Source organism: Rhagoletis pomonella, unplaced genomic scaffold, assembly GCF_013731165.1.
Source record: "Rhagoletis pomonella isolate Grant_MI unplaced genomic scaffold, Rhpom_1.0 Rhpom_scaffold_00003, whole genome shotgun sequence".
Taxonomy (NCBI): Eukaryota; Metazoa; Arthropoda; class Insecta; order Diptera; family Tephritidae; genus Rhagoletis; species Rhagoletis pomonella.
The window spans coordinates 69,702,277-69,712,968 of record NW_023458557.1 but is presented as its reverse complement, the minus strand read 5'-3'; the positions used below and the strand labels follow the sequence as shown (position 1 = coordinate 69,712,968).

The 10,692-nt window shown below is 35.9% G+C and overlaps 1 protein-coding gene across 1 annotated transcript in view; it reads left to right on the top strand.

Annotated features, from left to right (window-relative positions):
* The window catches only part of LOC118735416 (Down syndrome cell adhesion molecule-like protein Dscam2), a gene marked incomplete in the record, with an annotated part of 127,945 nt that overhangs the window by 22,189 nt on the left and 95,064 nt on the right, over positions 1–10,692 (top strand).

The window sequence follows — 10,692 nt, the reverse complement described above, 5'->3', positions numbered from 1 at the left end:
TATGCAACAAATTGATTGAAAATTGTTTGAGGCTTCAAGTATACGTCTATGAATTACATATATGCAAAAGCAACCAGCTTGATTTAGTTTACAACAATGAAAATAAAGCTAAATTACACAAAAGGTTTTCTGTTTTTTAGATTTGCCCATATATGTACATAAGGGTCTCCCACAAATTAGTTTGTAAATTTTAATCGAAATACAGTTGTATGTATGTTTACCTATAGATTTGTCCCGTCACAGGTGCTAAAGCACCGTGATAGCCTGTACCAACTTGACTTGGCTTCACTAACTACTGATGCAATAGTAGCCTCGTGAAGTTCCAAAAATCCTGAAAAGATCTCAATGTTATAAATCTTAATCTCAATCTTAGTCTTAACCTTACTCTAATCCTTAATATTATCCTTAATTTTAATCCTTACCCTTACTTTTAATCTTAACCCTAATCGTACTCCTATTCTTAATCATAATTTTAATCTTAATCTTAATATTAATTTTAATCATAATCCTAATCCCTAATTTTAATCTTAACCTTTATCTTAATTTTATCCTAACCTTAATTATAATCTTTATCCTTTAACTTACATTTAATCTTAATCGGGTCTAACAACGGGCACCATCCCACTCCTTATTCTGTCGTTTTTCGTGTCATCGAAGTTTGCATATACAGCCAACCGAGCTCAAAAAAGTTTCAATTCAAAAGAAAGTCTTGAAAAAACTCTTAATCTTAAAGTCTTAAAAACATCCCGAAGGATACCTAAAAATTTTAGAAAATCTGGACAAATATCCTGAAAAATTTCGAAAAATGCCGACAATCTTGCGTTTGATTATATTCTTAATCCTATTAAATATAAAGGCAATAGTAACCGACTATTAATTTTTTCCTGATCCGTTTAGTATTTGGAAATCTACTAAATACTTAAGTAAGTGAGTGTCAAGCACCTATGTACACTGAGGGAAATAATGCATAGTAAAAATTAATACTTTATATTTGATTCTTCTTCTTCTTTTTTGGCGCTGTAATCGCCAAATCGCTTTGGCCGAGTTCAGCAAAGCACGCCAGTCGTTTCTCCTCTGTGCCAACTGACGACAATTGGAAACGCCAAGTGAAGCCGACTTGAATACTTTCAGAGCTGGAACGTCGGTGTCCATTCGAACGACATGGCCAAGCCAGCAGAGCCGCGGAATTTTAATTCGCTGCACTACGTCCATGTCGTTGTAACGCTCATACAGCTCATCGTTCCATCTTCTGCGGTACTCGCCATCGCCAACGCGTAAAGGCCCGTAAATCGTCCGCAAAATCTTTCTCTCAAACACTCCAAGAGCCGCCTCATCGGATTTGTCCATGCTTCTGCGCCATATACCAGCACGGGCATGATAAGTGACTTATAGAGCGTGGTTTTCGTACGTCGAGAGAGGACTTTACTCCTGAATTGCCTAGTCAGTCCGAAGTAGCACTTGTTGGCAAGAGTTATTCTGCGTTGGATTTTAATGCTGATATTATTATCGGTGTTAATGCTGGTTCCCAAGTAAACGAAATTCTCTACTTTCTCGAAATTGTAACTGTCAACAGTGACGTGGGTGCCAAGGCGGGAATGTGCTGACTGTTTGTTTGATGACAGGAGCTACTTCGTCTTGTCCTTTTTTACCACCAGACCCATTCGCTTTGCTTCCCTATCCAACTGTGAAGAGGCAGAACAGACTTCGCGGTTCTTGTTGCCGATGATGTCGATGTCATCGGCATAGGCCAGCAATTGCACGCTCTTGTAGTAAATTGTTCCTGAGCAGTTCAGTTCTGCAGCTCTTATTATCTTCTCCAACATCAGATTAACGAAGTCACATGAAAGAGAGTCGCCCTGTCTGAAACCCCGTTTTGTGGAGAACGGCTCGGAGAGGTCTTTCCCAATTCTGACGGAGCTGGTGGTATTGCTCCACGATCCAGAAAATAAAGGTCGCGCCATTCGCGGACCGCTAACCCTCTCTTCGTCGATTTGACAGCAACCACCCAATCGCTGACGTCATAATATACTTTTGTTTACATTCACTGTTGCCACCTTGATGCTTTTCGCACCAAATTTAGTGGGTATTCAAAACGCGTAAATTTTTGAGTTTTGTGCTTGGTGCGTTTTTGGTGCTTTTGTTTTTAACCGGCTTCCAAAAAAGGAGGAGGTTCAGTTCGTCGGAATATTTTTTTTTTTTTTTTTTTTTTTTGAATGTTACCGCATAACTTTGCACCACGTCAACCGATTTCAATAATTCTACGGAAAGGTAGTGTTTCAAAGGTGGTCCCATACTAATTTGGTTTAGATCCGATCATTGGATCATGAAATATACAGGGTGTCCCAGAAGTAACGTGCCAAACTTTAGGGCAAGGTAGGTGGGGGGGTGAGCTCACTGATAAACAAAAAATTTTCAGGTAAAAGAGTCACCGTTTTTGAAATATTTACATTTTTTCGATTTTAAAAAAATCGTGCCTTTTCATGTGTTTTCTTTAACTGCAACTACAAATCGGGCAATACTTAGTAAATTTTTTATGTAAAATACTTCCAGATAGTTGCCTCTCGATACTCAAATGCAATGTAGTTAAAATAAATTAAGGAACCATCATAAAATTAGGACTATTTCTGGATTTTTAACTTTTTGATATTTTCTACCCCAACTTTGACTATCTCGGGTGAAAAAAAAATGTACTGAGCTATAACTTTACATTACATAAAAAAATTGCTCATTTAATAAAGATTTCAGAAAGGTGCCACACTTACTGTTTTGAATAGAAAAAAAAGTTATAGCCGCTTTTGTGGGTAAAGGACTGAGACAAGCTAGAATGTATTTAATAGATTTAAATTGAATTTGCTCTTGTTACCGTCAAACGACATGCTAAATAGTACAAAGGTACATTATTACCTGCTCCTGACATTATTTTGTGTTACTTACCGGAATTCGGACTAGAGTCTATAACAAGGGCTATATCTATCAATATTTTTTGTGAAGCATGGATTCACGTGAAATAAAATATACATGAGTCGTTTGAAGAGAAATTTATTCATTTATTGATAAAATATGCTCAAATTGGCGACCTTCTACTCTAATACAAGCTCGCCACCTTTTAAGAAAATACGCTTTTAGAGATCTTAAACTCAATTGGGCTATCTCAGCAGCAGCTCCGTTTATTTGTTCCCGCAAATGCTCTTCGTTTTGAATTGTTTATGAATAAATTTTGTCCTTAAGACAGCCCCAGTAGAAAAAATCTAATGAATTCAGGTCTGGCGATCGAGCGGGCCACGTGATTGGCCCGTATCGTCCAATCCATCGGATAAGTTTCGTCTAAATGAGCTCTTACTTCACGCCCGTAGTGAGCAGGGCACCCGTCATTTTGCAGCCATAGTCTTCGCCGCAGGTTTAAGGGTACATCTTTCAAGAGAGTTGGAAGCCGTTCCTGAAGGAACTCTAAATAACTGTGAGAGTTGAGCGTTGGCGGCAGTTCCACAAGTCCCAATATCTGACAATTAAAAATACCGCACCATAAATTTATTTTGTACCGGTACTGCGAACGATCTTCTCTCATTTCGTGAGGATTGTCTATCTGCCAACTGTGAAGGTTATGTAAATTAAAATAACCATCATGTTTGCATGATGATTCATCGCTCCAAATTATTTTATTAAAAAAGTTGGGGTCTGATGCATGCATTCGCAACATTTCACGGCAAAATCTAACCCTCGACAGGTAATCTCTTTCCTGTAGAGCCTGAACACGTGGAATGTGGTAGGGATGAAATCGATGGTCTTTTAAAGCTTTGTGAACTGTAGTTTTTGGTATTCCCGTCCGTCTTTCCATCATTCTCACTGAAGTCGATGGACCTAGTTCCACTTCCTCTAACACAGCTTCAACATCTACCGTTTCGCCGCCACGCCATCCAGTTATGCGGCCTTAAAAAAGTGAAAAATGATAGTTTACAAGCAAGCAAACAAGAAAGGTGTAAAAATCACTTACCTTCATATATTTCTCTATGGGTCCGGGCGAATACTTCTCGACCCGGATGTCGACGATTGGGGTATCGCTCTGCATAGAGTCTTTTTTGTTTATCAGTGAGCTCACCCCCCCACCTACCTTGCCCTAAAGTTTGGCACGTTACTTCTGGGACACCCTGTATAGATATATATATATTTTTTTAAAGTCGGTTTTTTTTTGCTAAAAATTACTTGTTATTAATCTGAATCGGCATCCTTGCAATAAAATTATGTATTCATATAAAGTCCATAAAATACACCAATAAAAATTTGGTGCTTTTTAAAATTTAAAACTTGGCAATACTGCCTTTTGTTCGATGCTTCTTTTTTTTTCCTGTCGAGTTCGTATTGCTCTCTCATTCTGGTATATTTTGACGTCACGGCCAGTTGCTCTCAGCTCGATTGGCGCTATCTTGTATTCTATCATTCTTGGTATTGCTCAACGTCATTTTACATAGCCGTATGAGTTTTGAGAGGATGCCAAATTCAGACATAGCGCCGTGTAGGCAACTCCTTTTAGTGCTGTCAAAGGCGGCTTTAAAGTCGACAAATAGGTGGTGAGTGTCGATCCTTTTCTCGCGGGCCTTTTCCAAGATTTGGCGTATTGTGAATACCTGGTCTATGGTGGATTTGCCAGGTCTAAAGCCACACTGATAATGCCTAATCAGTTCATTGACGGTCGGCTTCAGTCTTTCACACAATATGCTCGATAAGACCTTGTAACCTATGCTTTGAAGGATGATCCCTTGGTAGTTGGCGCGAATGGCGGGTTCACCTTTCTTGTGGATTGGGCAGAGCCCACTTAAATTCCAGTCGTCGGGCATGCGTTCATCTGACCATATTCTGCACAAGAGTTGATGCAGGCGCCTTATCAACTCCTCGCCGCCGTACTTGAATAGCTCAGCTGGGAGGCTGCCAGCAGCTTTGTGGTTTTTCAGCCGCGTTATTGCTATACGTACCTCGTCATAGTCAGGCGGTGGAACGTCGACTCCGTCATCATCGACTGCGGGCTCGGGTTCTTCTTCTCCACAACTTTCCGTGCTGCTACCATTTAGTAGGGCGGAAAAGTGTTCCCTCCATAATTTAAGTACGCCCCGGACATCAGTTACTAGGTCGCCATTATTGTTCTTACAGGAATACGCCCCGGTCTTGGAACCTCTGGTAAAATTTTCGGGCATTCTTCATGTCTTCCTGGTCGCACTCACGCATTTCGGCCTCTTTCTTCTTATTGCGGCAAATACGTCTCGCTTCCCTCTTCAGATCCCTATAGCGGTGCCAAATAGCGCGCGTTGCGCCCGATCGCAGCGTGGCCTTGTAAGCGGCATCGTTTTTCTCTGCAGCTTCCTGAAACTCCTCATCGTACCTGTTGTTCTTTCGGGCTCGCTGAAATCCGACTACTTCTTCGGCGGCGGTACTTAATGTACTTATATTTGATTATCCTTTAAAAATGTTCGTAATTAAAAATAAAATATTTTCATACAAAAATTTACTACGCACGTATATGGCTGTTCACATCTGAGTATGTATATTTCAGTAAGTGTATGCAGCGGGTCGGTTACAATTTTCGCTTTCGTACTAGTTACATTACTAGTTCCAATAGCATATTATGCTACAGGTAGTAAAATTCGAGCTATTGGTCACATATTGCACCTTCTAAATAATATGATAGTGCACCCTTATAACATAAAGAAATTTCTTATTTATCATTTAAATACAAACACTGTACAGCAAAATCAACTTTTTTTCAAGGTATTGGACCAAACCAATTTTTTTAAGAGGTTGAGTCATAGGTTAAAAAAGTAATTTCTCAGTTTTTCGAAGTTAGCCCCCGAAATCGAGATATGGGCCTTCGAAGTTCGAAATAGGACCTTTGGTAAAAAATTATATTTATTGATTGCATACAAAAACTAAACACCTAAAAATATAGACGTAGTCCTCCTTTTGCTCTTATTTAAATGGTATATAACTTTTTTTGGGCAAACTTATATTACAGGTGCTATAAGGGGTCGAAGTTCAGGTCTACGAAAAGTTTAATTCTTTATATTTCAAACAATTTTGAACTGATTTTTCAAAAATGTATATCCTTGAAAAGTTGACTAAATTCCCTTTCTTTCGATATGCATATTCGTATACTTCGTGTATAAAAATTTTAGAAAAAACACAATTAAATGAAAAAATACCTTTTTTCTATAAGACAAAAAAATATTTTAAACAAAAAAATTACTAAAAGATTTTTAAAAAATTGGGATCGTTGTAAAGACGATTAAATTCCCTTTCTTCGGATATGCATATTTGTATACTTCGTAAGTGAAAGTGTGAGAAAAAACATATTTAAATAAAAAATACCTTCTTTTATAAAAGAAAATATTTTAAACAAAAAATGTCTAACCTTTTAAACAAAAAAATTACTAACCGATTTTTAAGAGGTTGGTATCGTTGCAAAGACAATTAGGGGGGTTCTGGTATGCATATTTGTATACATCTTATATACAAATTTGAGAAAAACATTTAAAAGGAAAAAACACCAATTTTTTCTTATAAAAAATATTTTAAACAAAAAATACTAATTAGTAATACAATTGAATACTTTCTTTAAATAAAACAGAAAATTATCTTTAATTTTTATATATAACCTGTTATGTAAAAAATCAAAAACCATGGTGTTTTTATATTTTTATATGCCTTAGACTTCTGCTACATATGCTTTTGCTTTATTTTTAACAGGGCTGTGGGTGAACAAGAACGCATTAACGCTTAAAACACTATAATTTATTTGTTTTATTTAAATACGGCATTCAATTGTGTTACTAATTAGTAATTTTTTTTGTAAATTTTTTTTATAAGAAATAATTGGTATTTTTTCTTGTAAGTGTTTTTTCTCCAATTTTTATATACGAAGTATAGAAATATGCATATTAGAAGAAAGGGGTTTAATCGGCGTTAAAACGACACCAATTTTTTAAAAATCAGATAGTAATTTTTTTTGTTTAAAATAATTTTTTTTTTGTATAAAAAAGGCACATTTTCCTTTAAATATGTTTTTTCTCAGATTTTTATATACGAAGTATATATACAAATATGCATATCACAAGAAAGGGGGTTAAATCACCTTTACAACGATAAAAATCTTTTAAAAATCAGTTCAAATTTTTCTGAAATATTAAGTTTTTAATTTTTCGAAGATCTGACCTTTGACCTCTTATAGCACCTGTATAATATACGTTTTCACAAAAAAAGTTGTATACCATAAAAATAAGAGAAAAAGGCGAACCACGTCTGTATTTTTACTTTTTTTGCTTTTTACATGCAATAATTAAAAATAATTTTTTCGATTTCGGAGGCTAACTTCGAAAAACGGAGAACTTACTTTTTTTACTTATGACTCAATCTCTTAAACAAAGTTGGTTTGGTCCAATACCCAGCGGAGTGCTGTACAGTGAAATAATAAATTTTGAATACTTATCCATGTTCTGTTTCCCTCGTTTGACCACCACGCAAATATCAGACTAAAAAGTACTAAAATAAAGCAATACATATATAGATACCCCTTTTTACATAATTACTACTTTTTAAATTATTTTGGTTTCTTTTCAAATATGTTTACATATATAAATGGGGCAATTCACGTCAAATGTCCCAGCGCCCTGAGCGGTGCAAAACAAGCTACTTTTCGACTAGCTGCGAAGCAGACAGAAAATAGGAAAAATAATTCGAAAACTATGATTTATATAGATTTTTGTACGGGCTATACGATGGTGCAATGCGTTTTTCATAGTGAAAATTCTGAACGAAAATTTATTTGTAATTTTTCAGAATTGTGGTCATTTGTAATATTGTTCTTAGTTATCTCAATCGAAATATCAAGTCTTTCTACATATAAATCACTAATAAAAAGGGATTTTTTTCTTTCGTTAGTTATAAAGCCTTTTGGAGCGCAGCGCGTTAATCTGCTAACCGTGCGAGTCATAATAATATTGTTATAACTTTGCAACTACTTGTTGTTTAAATCTAAAACTATCACAAAAACTTCCCTAGATAGTCATCTACAACACTGTTTTAAAACAAAAAATTTATTTCAAACTTTATAACGCAACTTTTGCATTTGAAAACAAACACCGTCTTAGTTCCCATAAAATAGTTATAAACCTGTATTTTTATTTTTACTGAGTATTCAGAAGTGGTATTAAACTTAAATTCTTTGGAATAGTTTGTAGTTTTATGAAAATTTCAAATCGATCGATACACAAACGACTGAGATTTAGCGAGTTTAAATGACAATTTTGTTAAAATTATCATCAAGAATCAATTCAGCCCAATAATAAAATTTCAAACAACGCAACGCTACAGCTTTTGTCCGTTCGATCACAGGAAAATAAATAGTAAAGACAATAGCAAAGACAAATTTAAATTTGAACAAATCGTCGCGAACTTTGGCTTGATTCAAATCGAGCATCCCTGCAGCAATAAGGCGGCCAATTTTCCGTTAAGGACTAGTTCTTCACTGCTTAAAATTTGACTGGTCAGAATTGGACATTTGCTTGCATCGAAAATGACAGCCTTCTACCAGTCCCCAAGGAGCCGGCCTAGAGATACACGAAAAGTACAGGTTGGCAGTGACAGGGTGGTGTTGTCTTGCAATTCAATAAACAAAATTTAAAGAACACCACCCTGTAAATGTCCTAATCGCTTGGTCTGGCCTTGATGCAAAGTGAACATTTGAACACACATTTACATGCGTGGCTGTATCTCAGTACGCAGAGATGCTTGCCACTACTTGTTAGCTTTCAGGAGGGTCCGGGTTCAAATGCCGTCAGAACTAACATGGTTGTAAAATGATAAATTTTTTTTTTGTGTTTCCGAATTATGAAAAAGCATCTGCGAAGTGCAGAACGCAATCTTACTCCAACGAAAAAATCTCCAAAATTGGACTAGTCCAGGACTACCTTACGGTCATTGTTGATTGGACCGGTCCTTTTCCAATGTCACGCCAATGCTAAAAATGGCAGTTGAAGCCATTGGCAGGGGAATTATGAGGGACTAACCTAGGGTGAGTCTGAGTTGCTGCAGGGATTTGAAAGCACACTTATATGTAGTGCCTGTAGTTGAGTGCGCAAAGATGCTCGCTACAATTAGTTGCGACCGAAAGTGTCCAAGTTCAAATCTCACTATGCAGAACATATACATAATTTAAACTTTTTATTTTCGTTTTTTTTTTTAATTATGAGAAAGTATCTGTGAAGTGCACAACGAAAAAAACCTGGTACTTTTACAGGCAACAAGTTACGCAGCGGCAGTCAATTGTCCCTCCTAGGACAACTCCATGTTAAATGCGACAGTAGAAAGCATGGGTGGTAGATTTGCGAGGTACCGGTATTCGACTCCCGAAAACTGGTTAATTCACTAGTTCTGTACAAGTACTTTCCGCTTCAAGGTGGATATCCGTACAAATCAGGTGCTGTGGTGTTGATGAAAATTCAACATTTGAAAACAGATTTATATGTACGTGTGTAGCTGAGTACGCAAAGATGCTTGCCACAATTTGTTGATATCCAATTCAGGCAACATGCAAAAAAAATATATTATTTTTTGTTAGTTTTTGTCGTGATTATTCACTTCGTGGAGGCTTTTTCAGAACGAACGCGGTCATTTTAATATGCGCGTAATTGATTTGAATTTTTACCTATATACAGTACTTTCGTTGACGTTTATAGTAAGATCAATTACGTTTCTATTGGATTTTAATATTTTTTCCCCTCAGTGTAGATATCTAGTATTAAGCATCTCCCGAATACTTTAACTCTATTTACATAAGCATTAAGATACTCCTTAATTCCTAACGAAGAGCTTTCGATACCGCCCGATTTCTGTGGCTAGTCATATCGATTACAGAGAGTCCCTGCCCGAGTTAATGGTTCTCTTTTTTCGTCGCTCGTGGAACCGGCTATACTGTCGGAAGTTTTAAAATGACAAAAAAAGTGGAAACATTCGAACTTAATTTTTGGTCGTAGATTACGGATCTGTATTCTCTTCTCCTAGATTGCCCGTCGTGAACTAAGCTTAATCTAGGTGTGAAAAAGAAGTCGCTACCACACATTTTTTCAGACCAATTTGATCTAATTTTACTATGTTAAGAAATAAATTAATAATTCCATTTTTTTTTTGTTTTGATGAAAAAATTATAAAAAGTTTTAACTTTAATTTGATTGTTGTTTTTCCACAATAGTTTTCATTAAAAAACGACCTCAAGCTCAATCAAATTGTTGAATATGATTGTTATAAGGCCATAAATAACGAAAACAAATAATTTAAAAGGGGGAAAAAATAAAAATTTGTTTGTACATTCTTTGCTTTTGTATGAAAGCCGGTTCCTTTACAAAAACATCAAACTTTTAATGAGAAAAATCGAACGATAAATAAAAAAGGAATGAGTGGTCAAATGAAAATGTGCAAAGATTTTTTATATTAAGTATCAGCAGCAAAGGGTGTTACTCAGGTGTACATTGTAAATTACGAATTTTACATAAAAAATATCTCATACGGTACCAATGGAAATATACATGAATTTTTTCTCATTTAATAAATCTAGACTCTTCATATCAAGCCTCCTGGTACAACATTACTGCTGTACATATGTAGCTTATTAATATACATACTCACAGATATTTTTAACTACTTGGCTCCTTC